This window comes from Corvus brachyrhynchos, unplaced genomic scaffold (genome assembly GCF_000691975.1).
Source record: "Corvus brachyrhynchos isolate BGI_N302 unplaced genomic scaffold, ASM69197v1 scaffold94, whole genome shotgun sequence".
NCBI classification, from domain to species: Eukaryota; Metazoa; Chordata; class Aves; order Passeriformes; family Corvidae; genus Corvus; species Corvus brachyrhynchos.
The window spans coordinates 116,092-139,897 of NW_008238330.1; the positions used below are offsets into that span (position 1 = coordinate 116,092).

Here is a 23,806-nt window from a genome sequence, read left to right on the forward strand (position 1 = left end):
AAAACTTTTGTTAACAAAGAACGTATTTACTGCAAGTTGCAAATGTGTAATAGTTTTTTCAGAACCATGGACTCTAACATAAAATAATGTGTGTGTCTGTGTGTTTATAATTTTCTTGGAGTACTTTAACAATTATTGTGGTAGGTGCTGGTGTGTTGCACATGCTACCAGGTTTTTTTGAGGCTTGATTAAACTGAAAAGTTATAATTTTTTTAATGGTAAAAATAAATCTGGCTGAAGAGAACTGCAAGATTCTTACAGAAAACGCTTCATACTGAGTAAACAAAGCCTAGCAAGGGTATTGCACGTGGAGCTAATGTTTTTGGAATTTAAATTAGAAATGAAATATTTCTCGTCAAGCCTGTGGAAAGAGAAATTACCTTTTGGATTTTTATTCATTTTGGAATAGTCTAAATTGGGCCAGATATGTGTAACATTTCACAATCAAAACAAAAGCAGTGAGAGTGGCACTCCAACACAGACATCTGTCATTCAAATGGATGACACCCTGTAAGCCAACTCAAGCAACTCTGATCTCTAATCAGAAAAGGGAGCAGAGCTGTTGAGGCGCGTGCTTGAGTGATAGATGTTGATAGGTGTCTGAGCTGTAGCAGCACTGTATGGTACATTGTGACATTTTGGGTTTAGAGGGACTGCACTCCTGAAGAAGTCCCTTTTAATTATTTCTATTTGTGACCTGAGACAAACCGTAATAAAAATGGACCATTTACCTATTTTTCATTATTCTGTAGGTAGAAGTCAAAGGGAAAAAGGTCTTGTTCAAAGGGAATGCAGCTTTAAGGGAGAGAGGGTGAGAGCCCATTTTCCAAGATTCAACTTTTTGATTTTATAATCTCTAAGGAAATCTGTAGCAGTGGTCAGATTTCAGTATTCCACCTACAATAAGAGCTGCAAGATTTTTTTAAAAACAAAAGAACACATGCAATTTTATATTATAATATTCCTTACACATTACTGAAAGATACAGCACAGAATGTTTTACTAAATAACTTCACTACAGATACAGAAAAAATAATAATGAAACCCCCCCCAAATTTAATTTCTGTATTGCAGTAATGTCCGTTACTGAATATCACATCCATTTTTAAGCACCCTTTTATTAATCTTTGTTTCCATGGAAAGCATAATTTCCATTAGCAGTTTGAATGTTCAAAAAGCATATAATAATTATTTTAGCCCATTTCATCCAGGAAAGAATTATAATGTGTAAAATTCAAAGGGCTATTAGTTATCTAGCGTAAGATAAATATCTTCTGCTGTGTTTATATGTTTTATTTGCTCAAATGTTTAGGGTGTATCTATTAAATAGAGCAAGGCATATACAAAGCAAAAAATGAACTTTTATTTGAGGATAGTGAAATGTCTGTCTGTTTGTTTTTAGATCAGGCAAGTCTTCTAATAAAAGGCAGGATATTTTTTGAGCCGTTGTCATTTGGATGTTCTACAGTGGTAGTGAAATACACAGACACTTTCATTAGAGTTGTCGTATGTGATATAGAAATGACGTGTAACCATATCTTGTCTCCTTCTGAGCTGAAAATATAATTTATCTCACTAAAAGCACTAGTGAAAAAGCTAAAAATTCATATACTGTGCTTTTTCTATTGGTCAGCATAAGATGTTTGCTAGCCTGATCCTTACACTGCTGAAAAGATGTTCCCAAGTAAACAAAAGTAGGTGAAATAGTCCAACTGCCTCAGTATGAACTTATGTACCATTTATTGAGGTTTTGTTACAATTATGACACATGCTACAGATCTATTAGCAACAGCTCTTGTCAACTAATTTTAGTAACTTTGATAATAAAAAAGTAAATTATAATGGGGCAATTTTGATACGTTTGAGGATCAAACTGACCAAATGTAAAATAAAGATGATTAGATGTTATGTCACAGATGCATCCCTTAAGGTAGATTTTCAGTAAACACTAAAAATTATTAAGTGTAGTTGCGTTTAAAGCTCTGATACATAAATATTGAACATCACCACCCTATAGTTTTTACTCTTTGTTTAATGTTATGAATAGCATGTTAGGAATGCATACTTTGTACTTTCCTTTGCAGTGTCTGAAGTTAAATTGTTGTGAACTTATTGAACATCACCACCCTATAGTTTTTTCTCTTTGTTTAATGTTATGAATAGCATGTTAGGAATGCATACTTTGTACTTTCCTTTGCAGTGTCTGAAGTTAAATTGTTGTGAACTTATTGACAGGTGTTGGCGTAGAGAATGACAACTTTCTCCTTCAACCTTCTTTCATGTAATCAGTGATAATAAATATCTTTTTAAAATATACATTTAATACATGCTGTGTGAAAATTTTCCCAAATCTGTTAAGCAGGTGAGGGAGGAGCATTTTAGAAAGTTGAGAGGAGACGGATCCCTAGAGAACAAAGTTTTTCTACACTGCTGCTTTTCATTTTTTTAAGGATTTGTGAAAATCATGTACTGATTTAGGTGGAATGAATGACCAGCATTTGTGTGTCTTGTTGTTAGCAATACTTCATGAGTCTTATTTTCATATAGATGAATAGAGTTGACTGATGAGATGCGAAGAGCTTCTTTTCTTTTACCGGACACTTTCTGCTTAGCTTCTTTTGATGGATGAGTTTATTTCTGCAAAGGCCTGCCTTGCTCACCTGTACCTTTTCCTAAAATCCACCTCCTTATTCTCAAATTTCCTTGTTTTGGTATTTCACTGCATGCCATAGAAACAGTGGGTATTTGTTTTTTGTTACCTGTCAAAATGGTACCTCTTCAGTAACAGTCCCTGCTGCCAGTGAGGAAAGGGCAGGAGCACAATTAATGGTGCTTATTTTTTAAGAGATGCACTAAACTTTTGTTTCTTGTATGGGTGCTTTGCTATCGGTGACCAAACAGATGAATGCTGCAGCATTTTGAGTCTCAGAAATACCAGCATTAAGTAGGGATAAGTTCCTGACAATCTGAAATAGCTTCCATCTGAAACTGGTGTACAGGTGTCTGGGAAGATGCACTTTGTCACTGTGGTGCAGCTGTTCCCTGTGAGTAATGACAGGAGCAGCTGTGATTAGAGGGGTTGTGCCTTATTGTTGTTTGCTGGCTTGTTTTCTCCTGGTGGTGGTGATTTTGTTTTTTTTTTTTTTAAATTTTTAAAATTTGTTTCTTTTTGATAGAAAATGCTGTCCCATAGTCCAGGAGTCTGTAATCCTCTACTTGTGCTTTTATACCAGTGGACTTTTTTGAATTTGCATACCTGCATGCAAAAGACTTTTGATACTGAAGTCATATGGAACCAGAAAAGAGTAGAAAAAGTGGTCAAAAATTAGGTGCAAAATGTTGGTAAAGGACTCTGTTACTAATGACCCTGAAACTCATTACCTCAAAAATACAGTTTTGAAATGTGGGCTGGCACAGCTGCAGTGTTTTGGATACAGAAATCTCAGTTTTGCTGCACAGTACGAGGTGAAGTTGCTTTGTAAGAGATCTTGTGGTGAGTTATTTACTTTTAAAAATATTTGTGAAGTAATATCTCCTGCTTTAACCACAGAATGTAATTAAGTAACATAGAAACTGAGTATAGCTCTTGACTTTTCTGGCAGTGTCATTTTCAGATCAACTTGTCTTACTCTGCAATATGCTTCAAAATAGTAGCTCAGGCTAAATGCCACCACTCTTACTAGAGAAAGCTTTTGTTAATGTTAAGTAGCAGTTTCACTTGAATAAACACATTGGGATTTGATCCTAACTTAACTAATCCTAGCTGTCATTTTTTACTATATTTTCAAACAATTCTAGTATAAGTTATGAAGTGTTGCTCTGAAAAAAATCTTAGAAGAAAAGAAGAACCCTTGATGTTTAGCTGTGTAATAAACTGGTGAGATTCAAAAGTTGGTACAGACACCAGGGGTATTTCATATATAAAATTCTCAGTACAGTAAAAATCCCAAGAACGAAGTGACTGATCCAAGCATCAAAACCCCCTGTGGACTTAGGCTGGTTTTCCTGGAGTTAGATCCAGTCCTTAATTAATGCTTAATTGAAGGCAATTTGTGACATAATTAGATGATGGTAAAAAAAAGCTGGGAGTGCATGCACTTTCATATTAAGGTAATTTTACTGTATAAAAAAAAGTTATTATTTGAGATTCAGTCTTTAGTTCTGCAAACCAAAAAATAAATAAAGCTGTAAGTACATAGCGAGGGCAATACCAAGCCTATAATTGTGGAGCACAAGTGTTTCCTATTTAATTATTGCAGGACAGAAAAAAAATTGATTGCTAACCTTTTTTTTTTTTTTTTGCTGGCAAGGTTTTGTTCCAGTGGAATTAAATCTTAAGTTTCTTGTGCTGGATCTGATGACTGTGATTTTCTTTGGTTCATTAGTGGGCTTTTGATCTTTTCATAATGCTGTGTATGCTTGAAACATGGAGTGGAGATATGGGAGTTAAATGAATCTGCACACATTTAAATAAACAAGATTTTATTTTCAAACCTCTGCATTGGCTTTGGAATTTTATTTTCCTTTCCCATGTTGTTACCTGTGTTTCAGAACTGTGTGCATACTTATATATAACCATACATATAAATGCTGCAGAGAAATAAGGTAGAAGTTGTTTCTAGTTGATTATGTTTTGCTCGTAGATCCCTTGTATTACTCTTTAAAGAAACATATGTTATTTATATATATATATTTTTTTTTTTTTTTTGGAATAATTTCAGTTACAAAGGATAAAGGACTAAATTGTCTTTTACCTCTTGAGACAGTGGTCTCTGCAGGTCAGAGCAGAGGTCATTGCCAGGTTGCTGTGAGGAAGCTCACATTATCATCCTTAACAGTATATCTAGCCTGTGGGGGCCTTCAGACTATGAGCTTTCCTTTCATCAGTGTATTTAAGGATGATTCTCAGTGGTTTGGTTATATCCTCAAATTTTAAAGGCCTATAAGATCTCTGCCCGTCAGGAACACTTTGCTAAGGTTTGGTAATTTCAATGGAAGAAAGCAATGTGTATTTGTTGCTCTTGATGCATTTTGAAGCTCTAGTGAATATTTCTATTCTGATGGGGAGGTTCATGGCCCAAACAGTCTCTGTATTAAAATCAGAGCCTTCTTTTAGATGGTGCAGACATAACATTTGAAATATGTTTGACCTGCTTATAAAGATTCTTGTCTCTTCACATAATTTTATTCAGTAATTTCCAGGTTGTGAATGCTTTGTTCTTAGATGCTATCAGTTATCCATGGCATAGGACTGATCCTGCTAGTGCTTGAATGTGTGATACTTTCCTTAAAGCAAATAATCTGTGGATTAGGAACCCTATTTAATTGCAAAGACTGTATGAGAAATATTAATGGGTGGCATGTTTACAGGACTGAGTCATCATACAGGCTTGTAAATCCATTTTCTAAAATGTAGTGATGTCTTGCTTAAATAATGAGTAAGCTCTTAAAGAACCCAGAGATCTGGCTATGTGATTGATTGTTACTTCTGAAGGATATATTTGACCCGAGCATTTTTAAATAGGCATTTGCAAACAGTTAGGGACTTGAATTACTCTGAGTAATGCCGTTGTCTGATTTCTTGGCAGAGTTCTTACTCTGTCAGTGGGGCTTGCACTTGTGAATGGGGACTAAATGTCCATTAAAACCTAAACAGATGTTATGACTATTTAAACACAAAGCATGATGCAATGGTAATATGGAAGATCCATACCTGAAGGTACTTCAGGTAGCTCAGGCAGTGGTGGTATTGGTGCTAGCACATATATTCCAACTCTGAGGAGACCAGAGTTTTAGTCCCTTAACCTTTGATGAAAGCAGTATTGGGCTGATGAAGGACAGGTGTTGCAGCCCCACTAATAAATGCTCCTGCTTGTATGGAAATAAAAAGGACTCTTGTAGCTGTCCCTGAATTGTGACAAAGACAGCCTATTTAAAAAAAAAGCAAAGAAAAAGCAAAAGGTGGCTTGAGTCTAAGTTAATAGTGTTGGGGTTTTTTTAAGTGTATGCTATGTATTTCTTAAATGTGGCTTGAAGTCTGACTTTCTGTATTTATACACAGAACAACTAACATTAGAGAGGGAAGGAAAAAAAAAATTAAATCCTAGTATGTAATTGGTATGACTGAACGACAAATGGTTCATTTTTAATTAATCTTTCTTCTCTCTGTCTTAGAATTTATAAAAATAGCAACAAACTTGTTTAAAAGCAACATAAATGGCTGGCTGTTTCAAAGGGGACTTTCTGGCTACTACAGAGTAAACAGGTAATTTGTGAAAGAACTGTTAGATTCTTTGATTGAGATCCTTGCCAGTAGATTAATAATAGATCAGACACTTGCACATTTGAAAAGGAAGCAAATGTAAAATGGAAGGAGAATTGTATGTTTCTATTGGACTTCACGTGATTAATCAAGTTCTTCGTGGGAATGTGCAGGTGAGGCAGATGGAGACAAAGTTAGATTTGTCCAAATGTACACATGGCACCACTTAACACCTCTCTTGATTTCCTTATGCTAAACAAAGAGGCAGCAAGTGCTTACACCAAACTGGCACCCTGTCAGGGGGCAATCTGTATAAAGTTTCCTGCTGTCAGATTAATAAATTTTTTAAAAATATCCAAAGGCAGAGGTAGCTGTAGGAAGCTCATAGTAACAGTTTCCATTCTCCTGCGGATCATTTTGCTCTTTAATATCCTGTGTAGCACTTGGTTTTCCTTGTGTTGTCTTCCTGGGTTTTGTTCCTTCTGTCATTTGTAGGTTATTCTTTGTTTTAATTCTTTTTCCTTCTGAAACGGTTTCTTCTGTTGGATCCATCATTTGTGGTCCCTTTTTAAAGGGAGAGATGGTCAAAGGGTGGGAACATCAGCTTTTTATACTTTGATTTAATTGTATATTCAATATATTAAGGTTTCTTCCACTAATGGTTTATTTTCTGACTTTTTACATGACTACCACTAGTACTACCATTAGTACTAACAAAATAACATTGTTTTACGAGTTACAAAATAATTTTGTACAAAGTCAGAGGTAGCAGCTACATTCAAATGATGAAATGAGAAAATTAATGCTAAACAGGGACAAAACCAGAATAAAATTGTGTCGTAATTTGTAGGTTTCAACAGGAATATTATTTTTTCATGTAAATGGCTTGATGTTTTTTAACATGAAGTCTTACTTTTCTCTTTTTCCACCATCTAAAAATCAAAGTCAATATCAGTATGAAATAAAGGAAGATTTGTATTGTGACATGTCCTGTTTTATGTTGTGATACTGCTTTGATGCTCTCAGAAGCCCTTTTACTTTGAAAGCAGAGGTCATCTAGAGAAGAATAGTACCTCATTCTGTTCGGCTAAGTAGAATCTGCCATTTTCAGAGAGACTAAAACTGGGTTTGTTCTCTAGATTTCAGGTATATCTATATCTACCAAATCAATGGACAATGCACACCCCTGCACTCTAAAGCATGTTTTTTAACACTAAACTACTGCTTGTCTATGCCTAGAAGAAATTTGGATTTCTATTTTTATTTTAGAATACACAAGAAGGGTTGTTGGGAAAGTGAGAGTTTTGTTTTTCTTCTCAGATGTCCTTTTTTCTTTTTTTCAGAAAGGTAAACCATCATTTTAATTTCTGAACAGTTCGAAGTCATCTTAAAGAAATGCTATGTTTCACAAAACAGAGTAATCACACTACTTGAAAGTGATTACAAAAGTTAAATACATACATATATTTGTAATATATATAAATTAACAGCCAGTGTGACTGAAATATGACATCCATTATTTTAAAACAATAAAAAAACTCAAGAGTCCTAAACCAATTTCATGTTACACTGAAGATTTGAATGTTACACAAGTAAGTAATAAAGACTTTTTTGCATTAAGAACAGCATTTTCTACAGCAGTCTATCATTAGATTCCTTCTTTCAAAACTAGCATGGACTTTACAGAATGCCAGTGACACTAACTTTTATAATACTGGCTTTTAGGAACATCTTTGTGATTTTCAGTTCAGATGGTGGTCATATGGTTTGGTGGCCATTAAAGATTCTATTAAACCATTTTCATTTTCTAGCTCAGTCTCCTATCTGACAAAGTCCCACACTTTAAAATCTTGGTTTTAAGTTGTTGAATAAAGAATTACTAGCAGTCAGTTGCCTTCCAGAAGACTATAAAGGAAGTCCTCTCCCAGAGCACACTGGACACACAGCCTAGCCTGTTACTCTCACCACAAAACCAAAGTTTGTAAAGTAGAATATCAGTAAAAACAAAAGTGCCATCTTTCCTGTCTTCCCTTCTCCTTCCTTACAGCCAGGCTTGGAGCTGTTCCCATTTCTTCTGCTCCTTGGTGTGTGCACACAGCTGGAAACACATACAGCTGTGTCATGGGCTCATGAATTTTGCTTCCGTCCATCAAGGTATTTAGGCTTCTGTGATTTGTTTGAAGCGTAATGTTTGGGGGAGTTTGCTCCTTGAAGACGATGATCAAAAACCTGTGTTTAATCAAGAAGCCAGAATTGCTTTTCCGTTAATATACCTTAAGGCATACTTTAATATATTGTACTATTAAGTATGTGTAATTATTTCTTGAGATAGCACAGTATTAACTGGAGAGGAAGAAAAATAATTTGAATTCAGTCTAATCTCTTGAGCAAATACTATATGGGGTAGTTTTTGTATTTTCTTTTGCATACATTTAGGATTTTTTCACGTGGTGTAGAGATGTTATGTTTCCTCAGTGATTTGAATAAGCATGAGGCCAGATTCTGGCTGGTCTCAGGTGACTGTCCATTACATACACAAGAAGACCATTGATTTCAAGAGGATATTCACCCTACCAGTACTTGCAAGCCAGTTTGGGGCCTCCACTTGTCTTAGTCACTACTCTACAGTGGTTTCTTATGTTGTGGAGCTAAAATTAGCCAAGGAAACATACTGACAGGAAGGAGCAACCACTATAATTATGCTGCATTCATATTTAACAAATGATGAATTATGGAACCAGTCCTGGGGTTACTTTAGGTTTCTGCTTTGCTGTGCAGGTATATTCCATGAGTATTGCTAAGGTTCTGTGACTTCACCTCTGCTGCCACGGGGAGGTCAGTTTTGGAATGTAAGTAAAGCTTCCATTAAGGTGGAAAAGTTTTTAAGTAGAGTGGATTATCGTAATTTAAAAAATAATAAGGAACATAAATGGTAATTATTACTAAAACAAAACCAACCAGAGAAATCAGCAGAGATTAAAGGGAGGGGAAGGAAATTAGGTAGATATATATGAGTTCAACTGTGATTGTAAAGGTAAAGGCTTTATATTTCTCCTCCTTTCTTATACCTCCTTGCCTGCAGTCATAAATATTTGGACTGCAAGTCACAGATCTTTATGAAGAAAAATTGGAATTTACAGCTGAAAGAAAACAGGAAATGAAAATACTTAAAAAATATTTTTGTTACTAATTGAATATACTTTACTGTCATAAGTGCAGTAAACTTAGTGATAATATCCAGAAAGAAAAGCATCTGCATAAGTTGTTTGAGTTGATGTGGTTTTTTCTTCCTGAAAAGAGGAAGAGTGTGAGGGGAAATTCTTCTGTGGCTCTGTTGCTGGGATTTGATGCATTGTTTTCAGAGTCTTCTCATTTTAACTGTGTGGATATAGCACAGTGAACCTTCTCATAACAGTTGCTGACAAGAAAAAAAAATCTTTCAATCAGCTGGTCCAGCTTGCTCCTGCTCTCCCCAGCCCCCACACCTCTTTGCTTTTATGAAGCAATGAATAAAAGAGGGACCAGATGATGCAAAGGTATACTCAGATGAGATGTGCTAGTCAGTGAGCAACTTTGGATTTGTGGGACTCAGGCTTGTGACCATGGACCTCAAAGGGATTGAGTTTGGGGGTTATGCTTTTCTCACATTGCCATTGCCTCATTTGTGTAAAATGATGCTGGTGTATTTTGACTTTCACAAATTTCAGGCTTCCATGTGTCAGCAGATCCTGACTGGTATAAAGGCTGGTGTGCTAGAATACAGGGGCATTCTCCCAGGAGTGGCAGTGGGCCTGTCTGGGGCTCTATTGGAAGGGAGATGAAGGAGAGTTTTGCTTTATACTCTGTCTGAAAACTCAGGCGTGAAACATTCATCATAAGAGGCAAAATCAAGCCCTTTCCTGCAAAAAGAAAAAAAAAATCTCTAGGTTCTGGTCAGGTTTTTGGTCATTTATTTTTAATAAAACATTCTGATTTTGTGTTTTCTTTTCTGTGGGTTCGTGTAACTGCTGTATTTCAAACCAGCTTAAAACAGTTAAAAAAAAAAAAAAAAAAAAAAAGGGTTCCCTAAAAGACAGAATACTGCTGACTGTTTTATTTTGTTTATATCTGATATTTCTTATGGTATTCAGATGGTTGTAATAGACTAGCACAAGAGCTGCATGTCTTGTCATCTCTACTATATCAATACGTTTTTATAATGATACAATAACCTGAATCCTGTAACAGTTTATGATCCATTTGAGAATTCTTATGGATTCTCAGAGTGACGGAGGCCTGAAAAAAGAACTTGACTGCTTTCGCAAAACTGGTGCTGTGACAGGAAAAACTAGTGTGCCTGTGATTTAGTTGCTAAGGAATCATATTGATCTGATTCGTCATTAAACTTTTAAGTTGGAAAAAAAAAGAAAGAAAAAAGTCAAGCTGCTTGAAGGTGGAAAAACAGTGATGTGATTGTGAGGGTCTGCAATACAGGTAAACTGTGCCATACAGCTACTAATATTGATTTGTTATGATTAATAAATATGATTTTATGCATTACCTCTGTACTTTCTCTATGATAGGTTTTTTTTTAGCACAGAAGAAAATTGCCTCTTGCTCTTTATTTTTCATTGACTATTTTTAGTCAATGATAAATAAAGAACTTTAACAGCACTCTGATTACAGAAAAGACAGGACTTTAAAACAGAAACGTAGCAGTAATGAATAACCACGCAGCAAGCTACACACATGCAGCCATTTTAACATTTGTAATGGTGCTAATTTCCTGGCTTTTTAAAATATGCTTCCACATGAGCTCTCAAAAGACATAAAAGCTTGGCATGTAAAGTAAATTGTTTGTCACTTGCTGACGACCTGCCATATTTATTGTCAGGAGAAATGGACATTAGTTGGAAAAGCAGTTGTTAAAGGCCAAACAATTTTTAAAGATGGCAAAGATGTGCAAGGGCTTTCCTTTTTCTAACAATGAGCCACCCCTTCAGACATCAAAAGACAAGATAATAAGACACTTCAAGCACAATTCAAGATTATATTCAACATCTAAAGGCTCATCTCCTGTCAGTTTGCATTTACTCTCCCAGGGATGTGATGCTTCTATCATCATTCTGTCAAGAGGAGTCTGGCAGAAACGATGAGGGCCCCTCATTTCACACACTTAGTGTTTTTTATGAAATAGCCCATGCTCATTCTCATTCAGCCAAAATGGAGGGATAATTTGAAGAAGGTCATGTACAAGTACAAAAATCTTGTGCTGATTTGTGTGATTAGAAGGCATTAAAATTGCACGTTTATGTTAGTTCTGAGATGTTTTGTCAGTTTATTTAGTAATACACTGTTGAAGCATTAAAAATATTTTTTAAAGCAAAAAAGGAGGTTTGCTTAAAGCAATACACGCTATTATTTAGCAAACATTTTGAACAGTGATCTATTCTAAGTGGCATTATTTTAAAATAACCTTAAAATGCATTCACCTCCTTTCCTCTTTGAGAGTGGAATATTCAAGAGCTCCAGGGGTGAAACCTTGGCCCACTCATACTCATTAGGATTTCACTTACTGGTCATTTCATTTTTGGAAGTTTTATTTGGATAAAGATTTAGGATTATGAATTCAGCATATCAATGTAAAGAGAATAATTTTAACACCTGGATCTCTCCACCTCTTGTCTTGGCATTACACACCTCTTTTTGCTAACAAGGAATGGGAGGATCTGACAGGGTACAGAAAGGGATGATGGAGTAAAACTGTTTTCCTCATTTCTGAATTCTTTGATTTAAGCACTAAAAATAAAAAGACTGGATAGCGCTGTCAGTGTACCTTGTACATGAAACTGCCTCCAGTATACAAACCATACATGGACCATGTAACATGAAGGAGCCAGGCCTCTCCATCTCCCATTGAAACCAATGGGATGTGAGGCAGTTTAACCCCTCTTAAAAGGGAGTCACAGCTAAGGGACTTGGCTGTAGCTGCTCTGAATCTTGAATCAGGAATTTATCAGCTGTTATAGGAAGAAACTGTGAAGGAATGTGCATTTGGCCTTGTGGAAAAAAACCCTCTGCTCTGTGGCTTGCCTTTGCACAATACAGAAAAAAAAGGTAACCTGCAATCACGGTGCATTCCAAGGGGTTTCACTGGACAAGAAACCGCAAGGGAATTGGGAAGCTGTGAACAAATTGTCAAAAAGACGGATGGAATTGCTGACTGACCTACTGGTAAGAAACCCTAACAACTTCCACCTCAGTGGTACAGTATTTATGCTGCAATGGAGAGTGACTTCTCAAAGGAATTTGCTTTTCTACACATGTAAATGCCTTCATGTATATATCAATGTAGTGTGCAGTATTTCTAGGGAAATTATTAGGTGCATTTAAACAGCTGTGAATGTTTAAACTGACTGTTATGCCCAGAATAAAAAGCATTTTTTTTTCTAATTGAAAATGCTTTCCTGCTTTATTCATAAGGCCAATATATTCAGAAATTTCTATTCTTTCTGCTGAATTATTTTGGAGGAGAACTTATGGCTGTTTCCACATCAATATGATTCTCTGTGCATCCAGTTTTGGTCTGCCCCACACTGTCCAGTGGGAAACCAGCATCCTCTGAGACTATGCAGGGAGACAAGTAGATTCATTCTCAAAACTAAGGAGTGACTAAGATTGAAGGGCAAATATGACCAAAGGGCAGCATGAATGTAGTTGTGCAAGATCCATAGTACCACCAGAGAGAGCAAGTGGTCACTCTCAAGGGCTTGTATTCTGAACAGAATTTGGTTTCTAATAGGACAGGATGTATTTGGTAAGTGTTTACCATGTCTATGGACAAGCTCAGGCCTGTTTCATTATCATCTTTTTTTCAATAGAAGCATATAGGCTTATATCAACTGTGGTTGCTATGTGTGTATCACTGTCTTAGTGAAGTTGTTCCCCAGTATTTCTGTTCATTGAAGGTCAGATCCTGAAATGCTGTAGTACATGGGGAGGGGAGAAAAGAGTGACTGCAAGTAGAAATTCAGCTATGCTTGAATCTATCCTAGCTTGCTCAGTGCCTTCCTAGGTGCTCTAGGAGGCTTTCTTCCCTCTGCCAGGGTATGCTCTCCTGGCAGTCCACTTCTCAAATATGAATGTGCTGAAAAGAGACACTAACAACAAGTGCTGTTAAAGGTCTGTAAATTGTTTTCCAATTGCTCTTAGATCCCAAACTGTGGATGTAGGGATACATGCAGGGAAACTAATGCAGGTGCTCAGTGCCAGGGAATAAACCAAGTGTCCCCACATTGAGCAAAAACTGTGTTTAAGAAATACTTAAACTGTAGCTGTTGTGCAGTGAAGCATTCACAGTAGGATCCAGGAAATGAAAATAAATTCCCATAAATGAAGATAGAGGAGCCACTATATTTAAGGCATTATGGATGTGTTTTATCTTTCTACCTATCCTCCTGTAAGTAACGGGGATAGGTAGTAGCTTCTGCTGAAGTTAATATATGATTTGCTCTGTGCTGTGCACCTGGTTGCTTTCTGTACCACTGTCTAAGCTGTTCTGAAAAAACCTGCCTGGTGCTTTAGAGAAAGAGTCATTGTGATAAAAAATTCTCATGTAAAGATGTGAAAAGCAGGACTGCAGTTGCTGTGCATGAGTATACTGTTTCTAAAGCACAAGTAGTACAAGCAGAAGTTTTGTTAATTTCAAAGACAAACTGAAAAAGCTGGAGTGGCAAATTTGACATCAGCTGTACATTTTCAGTGTACATTAAAGCTCTTCCCCAAAGCTTGCGCTAATATGCAGAGAGGCTGGGAGGAGCATGCACTTAGGTAAATCAAGTGTCTATTTAGGCTCTTGCACAATGTCACTGAGTAATTCTGTATGCTTACAGAATTACTCAGTGCTTACATGAGTTGGCTGTGCATTGTTTCATGGGTAAGTGGAAGTGAACAAGCATGTGTAAATGTGTTTCTGAAGATACAATTGAATCTTTTTGTGTTACCATTCAACAGTTTTTCTTTTCAAACTCTGTCTTTGATTGTGGTATTTCCTCTTAGAAAATTCCTGCCCAACAAACAGCTCATTAAATCAGTGTTAAGATTCTGTTAAACAAACACTGGATAACACAGGATATCAGTCCTTGACAAGCACATGCACAAAACATTGCACTTACTGGTTTTCTGAATGCTTTTGTGGGTTTTCTTCTGAGTGGATCTGTTGTTCAGGGCTAGAATTATTGGATGAGCTACTAAATAAATACTGAAAACCCGTAGCTATGAAATAAAACTTTTGCATTTTTAAAAATCATTACCATATTTCTTAAGTGTATCTCACTCTCTCCCCCAAAAAGATTTTCACCAGCTCTTGTCTCAGAGGCAGTACACACAGCACTAAGCTAAAAAAAGAAACAGGAGTTATTTTTGCAAATCCTTCTGCCATTGCATCCTTTGCTTGCTAAAAGCCAGGCTCTGACAGAAGAATTTAAGCTATAAAATCCTGAAAAACACAGGCACTGAACTGTTCAGTTTCCCTGAGGAAGCTTAACAGCTCTGAATGTAGGAAAAAGTGCTGATATTAGTCAGGAAAAATGCAAATTGTGAGTTATTTCAGTGAATGCTGGAATTACTTAACAATATTGCATTTCTGCTACACTCTTGTGTGCAGGAAGTCATATCACAATTTCTAGAAGATGGGAAAGGTGCTTTTTTGGTGGTGGCCAGTCCATTTTGAATATGTGATATTTGAATATGTGAATATTCAGTGTGATAGAGCCTATGGATCTGAAGTGTGTAATCCAATACAGAAGTGACTACAGAGAGCATCCTATCTCCTTAAATGTTTAAGAATATGTTAAAATAAAGTTGGTTAAAATTCAATAAAAACAAGTGACACCAGGTGTAGGAAGCAAAGGCTTATGAGGTAGCTGGAATTGGTCAGACAAAACAAACTTCTTTAACATGGTTACAGCTGTTTCTCCAATTGTTTTTGAATGGTCTTTTTGGTTCCAACATGAATTAATGGGAGATGTGATAGACTAGAGACTGGCTGTCTCTCACCTGCAATGAAGCTCAGGTGCTGGTATAAAATAATGGGATAATGGAATTTGGGGCTTTTTGAATGTAGGTATTTCTCAAGTCAGATGTAGGGAGGAGGAGGTTTTAGTACTGTCTGTTTCATTCCTTTAATTGCAAAATAAATTATGTATAAAGGCAAAACCAGCAAAGGCTGGATATTTGTCAGTTGTCCAGAAAGACAAATTGGTTGAACTACTTGGTATGTCATAAAATACACAGAATATATGGGGAAATCTGTTGCAACACTGGAAGCATGTTCAGTAGTCTTTCTTATTCACATGCTGTGTGATGTTGGTTCTCTAATAACTTTCCCAAACTTGCCTATTCTTAGAGGCAATTGTCATGTAAGTTCAGACAAGAGCCAAATCTGCTTGTTTAATGAGATGTGAAAAATGACAGTGGATTCTGATAGAACATATATAACTTATAAATGTAGTACTCTAAACCAATCCATTTTTTCCTGGAATGCTACTGTCCAAAGAGGAGATTTCTGAGATGCACCTTAGCTGCTGCCAATGTTGCATATTTTGACCACAAGAAGCATGGTGGTTTGCATGAACCATGCTTGTTTACTCTGCTTTATTTTTCTATAATGTAATTTTAATTGAAATAATGTTCATTCATTTTAGACAAAGCAAAGAGCAAAAAGCACCATCAAAATATCTCAACTTAATCGTTATACCATTGCCATGCTGCATTACAAAAAATTTAAAAATAGAATCTTAAGCAATAAAATCAAACCTAAGTAACATGAAATGCTAAACCACTTGTATTTCAATCATGGAAACTTCTAGTCTGGGCTGTATGATGGGGACAAAATGCCTGCAAGTTGATAGAGAGGAGTTTTGCTGTCAGAATATGATGAACTGTCAAGGGATATTAAGGGAGGCTTGCCTAGGACTGTGGCAATATATAATGACTCCAGGAGAAGTGTTGTGATAATCCTTTCAGGCCCTGATCTGGGCACCAAGCAGCCCCTTCAGATATGCTGGGATGACAGAGCTGAATTAAACCCACACAAGGATTTGCATATCTGGAGACTGTGTGTCTAATAAAGCACAGTGACTGTACAGCTGAAGAAGTATTTACAACTTTCAAAGACATTCTGTTCTTTGGATTGGAGTGTGATCCTTCTCTCCTTGGGGAAGACTGGGATGGAGAAGATTTCAATGAAAACCTGGGGGGTGATTCTTCTCTGCTGTTCACTCATTTACCCATATAGGATAGAACTAGTTCCTACTGCCAGAAGGAATATTTATTTTATTAATTTAATAAAGACCATATATATATGGCCTGTATTCCTATGACACAAGACCTGATTTCTGCCTAACCTTTAAGGTCATTTACACCCAAACTCAGTACACGTAAAATGCTATCTCGGCAGAATGGGAATGTGTTATGCCTATTTAACACAGATCTACCCATGGTGCAAGGCAGGAAAGAATTTTCTACTTTTGGATTATATTTTTATCTCAAATGCAGCACAGAAATATGAAACCATTTATTTTTTATAGTGATGTACTGCTGTAAGTCACAGTTTCAGCTGACAATCTTTACTCTCTATTGACCTGTTTTGTGAGATTTTGTAAACTAGCTAATAAACCTTTGCTCTTGCTACTGTTGAGTTTAATACAGTTCATTACATTCACTGCTGAAATAAAAACTACAGTTTAGTAAATTAAAAATTGTTCAAAATGTCTTAACAATAAACACTTTGATATTTGTTTGCAAATATACTTTCATATTACATGCTACTCAGCACAGAAAATTTTCTCTGATTCTTCTTCCAAGTCACCTTTTAAAGAACATATTTCTGAGTTTGGATTTAATTTATATGCTTCAAGAAGTGTCAAATGCATAACTAGAGAATTAAAAAGCATATGTTGTGACAGTAGCCTGGTCTGTAGGAGCTGTATTGGAGTCTAGGGCAATGGGGGCTGCTTCAGGAAGTACTGAGTGCAGCAGATGCTGTTGTCCTACTTGTTTGTTGTCTCTGGAGTGTAAGTTGGCAATTTAGAATTGTTGGACTTGGTGAGCATTATAAGGCTTTTTGCTAACCCAGACAGTGGCATGACTCTACTGGTGATGTTCAGTCCAGTGCAGATCAGTAAAAGGTTCTGTCCACCACTTTGTTGGGTATCTGTTGGATGAGAAAAGCCTCTACTGTGGATGAATGGTCTCATGTTTGGAGTAATGGTATGTGATGTCTATGATGGTGGGAAGGTTGGTTATAGTACAACAGTGGGGTAGAGATGTTAGTTCAGTATTGAGTTTTAGGCTTCCTGCTGGAGTCTTCTACTTCAGACAGGCTAGAAAGAACAATTTGTGAGGACAAGAGATCTGTCTCAGGACTATTCAGTGTCTGTCTTCCTGTCAGGGAGCAGTGAGGCTTGCTGTTTCCTAAGAGAAGGTGAGCCAGAAGTGGAAGATGACCTCCAGTGATGGGAACAGGGTACAGAGGGGTCTGAAACAGATCCAAGGCCTACCCAGGGATCTCAGATGGGAATATCTGGAAATGGTGTCAAAGACAGGACTAGAGACAAGCCTACAACATATGTGCAAGAGTTTGGCTCAGGAGACAAGCTACCTGCAGTGTAAATCCAAGGCTCATCCAGGAGGCAGGGCAAGAGACAAGGGATGGAGGCTGGTGTGACTGAAATGTAGCTTCAGTAAGGGTTGAATGCTAAGGACTCCCTGTCCCTTGGGCAGGGCATGTAGGAGAAGGCCCCAAATCATCAGATTCAGGATGTTAAGACCTGTTGGTGCACTCATGCCTCTATACAGCACCGTATTCTCCTTGGCAGCTAGAGCTGAATTCTGAAGTGTATTTGTAACTCAGCAAAAAGCAACTTAACAGGAGCCTTGTTATGAAGTGTATGTGGTAGGTAGATAAAACACAAGTGTGGCAGGTTTTATTGGTCTACTCAGACCAGTGATGCTCAGTAGCTAGGTATATATGAAGTATATTCTAGCGAGGGATGATGCTATTTTCACAATTTGTGTGACCAAGATTTAAGGGAAGATGCTCTGTGAACTTCTCCATAGTGGTTGATTCTATGAAGTTTGATGAGTGGGAGGTTTTTTTCTCCCCACAATCTTAAGCAGTGGGGAAAGCCATCTTCTCAGATCCTCCTTCCTCAGCTTTATGAGCCTGTGAAGACTGATTGCATTGTATGTGCTGGGACCTTTTATAAAAAATAGGTCTTATAGATGTAAATGAAGGCCTCCTAGCTTCTGTAATTAGCAGGGTTTTACTCTGGCAAAACTTTCTAATGTTTATTTTCAATGAAATAAGAATGAACTGCAAACAGGAAGTACACTTTCCCTCACAAAATTTAATTATGATCTTCATACTCTATGAGTTCTCCTTGGAGTTTTTTTGGAAGGCCATTTGAGCTTATCTCAGAAGAAAATTTTCAATACACATCTTTCAAATGCAGGTCCAACTCTCCAAGAATCTCTGCTGGTGGTGGCTGTGGGACACCACACTGCTACTTTTGATTACTTCTGTGCATTAAACCTGGGTTGTCTTGTACAGCTACTGTCCTTTAAACTAAGGTAGTTAGGAAAACATGTTCCATTTGTAGCATGTACAGGTTGATACCACCCTGGTGATAACTGACTATAGCAAGTTAGTGGTGACTGTCAAAGGAATGAATTTTATGCCTGAGGAATATTAATGTGAAGTGCTCATGCATAAAAAAAGAAGTTAGTTGAAATTTGCATAATACTTGCTGCACCTGCTTGAATGAACTGTTAGATTATTGTACCAGGCTGCCTCAGTTCAAACACTTCAGCTTTGCCATTCTCAATGGATTAGTAAAAATAATTGTGTGGTTTAACAGAGGAATTTATATTGTGTTTGAGAGTCTTTGAGCAAACACCAGAGAGTGAAAAATACATTATAGACCTAGTGAGCCGTGCTGTGGGAAATGTAAACTAAAGCAGTGATATATCTTTAGGAGCTGCATCTATTTTGCTACTTGTGAAACACCTATTTTAATCAATTGTGAATGAACAAGATCTGTGGCATAAACTGATGAATGAAATTTATTAAACTGTAACTATCATACAATATTTACAGAAGAATAAGGGACATAATTACATTTTCCAAGGGTGAAGTTAAACTTGATCTCTGAGGACATGCCTGAAAGACAGCTTCTGACTCAAATGCTTAAGTTTTAAAGAAGAGTGCACTGTTTTCTCCTTGCACGTCTTTACATGGCTCCTCTCACTTTGTGATGAGAGAGAAAAGTTGCCCTTTATTTATTAAGATGGAGATAGTAAAGTATTCTAGTCTCCTCATGTACTTATCTCCTTGGGCTTCTTCCTTCTGATTAAGAATGCAGTAGGTATTGATATCATAGGTGTTGACTGCTAGATTCCCACAGCTGCACTAAGTGTAATAGGAATTGAAACAGAGTTATTATAATATATGCACTCAAGGGTCATATGGAAGAGAGAACAAAATGAGATGGTAAGGGTAAAGCACTCTAGATTTTTTTACATTTAAAAAAAGAAAAACCAAAAGTGTCACACAGCTTGGAGGTCAGATCCAGGTAGTACTCCGAAGAGAATAACAGAGAAAACAGACTTGTGGTTTAAAGTGCAGCTGTAAACTTACTAGCTGAGGTTATCACAGAGGGCTGTCTGGTCCAACCTCCCTGTGCAGAGTCATCCTAGAGCACATGATCCAGGATTGTGTTCAGATTGTTCTTGATTATCTCCAGTGAGGGAGACTCCACAACTTCTCCAGTGCTCAGTCACCCTCACAGTTAAGTTCTTTCTTATATTCAGGTGGAACTTCCAGTGCATCAGTCTCTGCCTGTTGCCTCTTGTCCTATTGCTTGGCACCACTGAGAAGAGCCTGGCTCCATCCTCTTGGCACCCCCCCTTTAGATATTTATACACATTAATGAAGTCCCCTCTCAGTTGTGTCTTCTCAAGGCTGAACAGGCCCAGCTGTCTCAGCCTTTCCTTGTAAGAGATGCTCCAGTCCCCTGATCATCTTTGTTGCCCTTTGCTGAACCCCCTCCAGGAGCTCCATGTCGCTCTTGTACTGAAAAGCCCAGAACTGGACACAGCACTCCAGATGTGGCCTCACCAGGGCTGAGTAGAGGGGCAGGATCACCTCTCTCCATGTGCTGGCAATGCTCTTCCTAAAGCACCTGAGGATACCATTGGCCTTCTTGACCACAAGGGCTCACTGCTGGCTCATGGACAGCTTGTTGTCCACCAGGATCCCATAGGTCCTTCCCTGCAGAGCTGCTTTCCAGCAGTTTGGCCCCCAGCCTGTACTGGTGCAGGGAATTATTCTTCCCCAGACACAGGACTCTTCAATTGCTGTTGTTGAACTTCAGACAGTTCTTTCTGCCCGTCTCTCCAACCTGCTGAGGTCCTTCTGAAGGGCTGCACAGCCCTCTGTGGTATCAGCCACTCCTCCCAGCTTTGTGCCATCAGTGAACTTGCTGAGGAGGCATCTGCCCCTCCCCACAAGTCACTGATGAACGAGTTAAACAATACTGGACCCAATATTGACCCTTGGCAGGCACCACTAGTGACAGGCCTCCAGCTAGACCCTGATCTACTGGATGACATCCCTCTGGGATGTGCCATTCAGCCAGGTCTCAGTCCACCTTGCTGTCCACTTATCCAGTCCACGCTTCCTGACTTTGCCTATGAGGCTATTGTGAGAGGCAGTGTCAAAAGTCTTGTTGAAGTTGAGGTAGGCAAAACACACTGCTCTCCCCTCATCCATCCAGGTAGTTGTCTCATCGTGGAAGGCCATCAGGTTGGTCAAGCATGATTTGCAATTTGTGAATCCATACTGACTACTCCTGATCCCCTTCTTGTCATCCATGTGGATAGAGATGGCCTCCAGAATGAGGCACTCCATCACCTTTCCAGGGATTGAGTTAGGCTGACTGGCTGGTATTTCCCTGGGTCCTCTTTGCCCCTTTTGAAGACTGAGGTGACATTTACTCTCTTCCAGTGCTCAGGCACCTCTCCTGATCTCTGCAACATTTCAAAGATGACCATTAATGGCCCTGCTGTGGTGTCCATCAGCTCTCTCAGCACTCATGGGTGCATCCCATCAGGACCCATGGACCTGCACACATCAAAGCTGCCTATGTGTTCTCTAAAGCAATTCTTGAGCAAGGGAAGGTCTTCCTTCCAACGTTCCTTTACCCTTGTCCCCTGGGTCAAAGATTCCCGAGGGTTGGCCATGTCAGTGAAGACATGCAATGAAGGCATCCAGTTACTCTGCCTTCTCTGCATCCTTTTTTTAACAGGGTCCACCCTCCATTTAGTAACGTGCCCACATTTTCCTTTGTTTTCTGTTTGTTATTGATGCATTTGAAGAAACCTTTCTTTTTGTCCTTGACATTCTTGGCCAGGTTTAATTCCAGATGGGCTTTGACCTTCCTTATCTCATTTCTACTTACACTGACAACCTCTCTATATTCATCCCAAGTGACCTGACCCTGTTTCCATCTTCTGTGTATTTTCTGCTTCTGCTTGAGTATTGACAGGAGTTCCTTATTCATACATGAAGATCTCTTTGTCAACTTTGCCCAATTTCTTGCTCATTGGGATGCATTGTTCTTGAGCCTGGAGGATGTGATCCTTGAATATCAACCAGCTCTTGGATTTCTCTTCCCTCAGGACCAGTTCCAATTGGATTCTTCCAAGAAAATCCCTAAAGAGTCTAAAATTAGCTCTCCTAACATCTGTGGTTACAATCTTATTTCCTGCCCTGCTTCCTCCTTGCCTCCTTCCTTGATACTGAGCTCCACAGTCTCATGGTCACTAGAGCCAAGGCTGCTCCCAACCTTCACATCTCCAGCAAGGCCTTCCCTGTTTGTTAGTATGAGGTCAGACAGCACATCATTCCTTCTGGGGTTCTCACTACCTGCGTCCAGAAATTGTCATCAGTGCTTTCCAGGAACCTTCTGGGCTGTTTGTACTTCACTGTGTTGTTTCTCCAGCAGATGTCAGGGTAGTTAAAGGCCCCCATAGGAACCAATGCCTGTGACTTTGAGACTGCTTCAAGCTGCCTGTAGGCATCATACACTTTCTCCTCCTGCTCAGGCTACCTGTAGCAAGCACCCACGTCGTCACCCTTACTAGTCTGCTGTTTATCCTAATCCATAAGCTCTTGATTTACTTGTCCTCCACCCCAAGAAAGAGCCTGATACATTCCAAGGGTTGCCTCACATAGAGAGCAACTCTACCACTGCACTTTCCTGGTCTGTCTTTCCTACACTATGTAGTAGCCCTTCAGGACTATCTCATCTTGAGGCAAAATGATTTTTTTTACTTTTGTGCTGTCACATATGTATATACATATTGGTTTACCTGCTAATCCTCACCTGGAAACCTCATTCCAAACCTTGTACTGTGGTAGTTAGGAACCCTTCTAATTATCAGCTAGAAACATTCATGTCCAGTTTGTACCCATCTGTTTTTGTTTCATTATCATCCCCAACTATCAGGGAAAAAAATTATACTTGGACTGAGTAATCACATCTTCCCTAGGTCCTTGCTTTTGAAATTTAATGAAGAATAGATTTACATACCTTTTATTGAAAATAGGTACCATGTTTTCTTGGGTTCTTGGGGCTGTCCTGTGCAGGGCTGGAAGGTGGACTTCATAGAATTATAGAATAGTTTGTGTTGGAAGAGACCTTAAAAATCATCTAGTTTCAACCCTGTAGTGGGTTGAGTTCGAAACCAGGCAGAAACACCAATTAAATGTAGTGGTTTTGGTTCAAAATATTCATTATTTACTTATTTTCCTTCTGTGAGATAAGAATTAGGAGAAAAGCAAAGCAGGCACAAACCTTAAACAGTTGCAGTACAATGGAAGAGTTTTATTACTAATAGAATTAAAAGTAAAGAGAAAATAACAAAAAAAAATTAAAGCAAATCCCCTCCCCCCCTTTCCAGCACTTCTCTCCTTTTACCCAGCTCACACAAGGGATAACAGAACATGGGATGTTAGTCAGTGTTCCAGTTCTTGAAAAGTCTCTCTCTTATGCTTAAGGAAAAAAGGGTTTTCCTTCAGTTGCACGTGGTTCCCAAACTGCTACTAACAGCAGACCCCCCCGGAAACAAACAATCTGCTGTGTGTAGAACATCTCTCCCATGAAAAATCTCACAGTTCCTTCACACTGCAAAACATGGGCCATCACATGGGGTTATTAATCTTTTCAAGGATAAGTTATTTTGGCCTGCACACAAAGGCTTTTCTTCGCCACAAGTCTCTAAAAGCCTCTTACTACTTCTGTATAGCCTGGCACAGGCACTCTTCACAATCTTCACAGGCCACACGACGACTCTCTATCCCCCCATGTTCTTCAAATGGATTAAAGAGACAAACAGTTTGTGGTATTACAGTTTCTTACCACGGCATGCAAGAAGGTTTCTTTTAAGCTGCGCGCCAGAATCGCGGCACCGCCCTCTTTTCTCCCGTCGCCATGCTCAGCT

The 23,806-nt window shown here is 38.3% G+C and overlaps 1 protein-coding gene across 1 annotated transcript in view; it reads left to right on the forward strand.

Moving 5' to 3' along the window:
• Positions 1–23,806, forward strand: part of POU6F2 (POU class 6 homeobox 2) — a 331,945-nt gene that overhangs the window by 72,114 nt on the left and 236,025 nt on the right. The gene's annotated exons all lie outside the window — the stretch shown is intronic.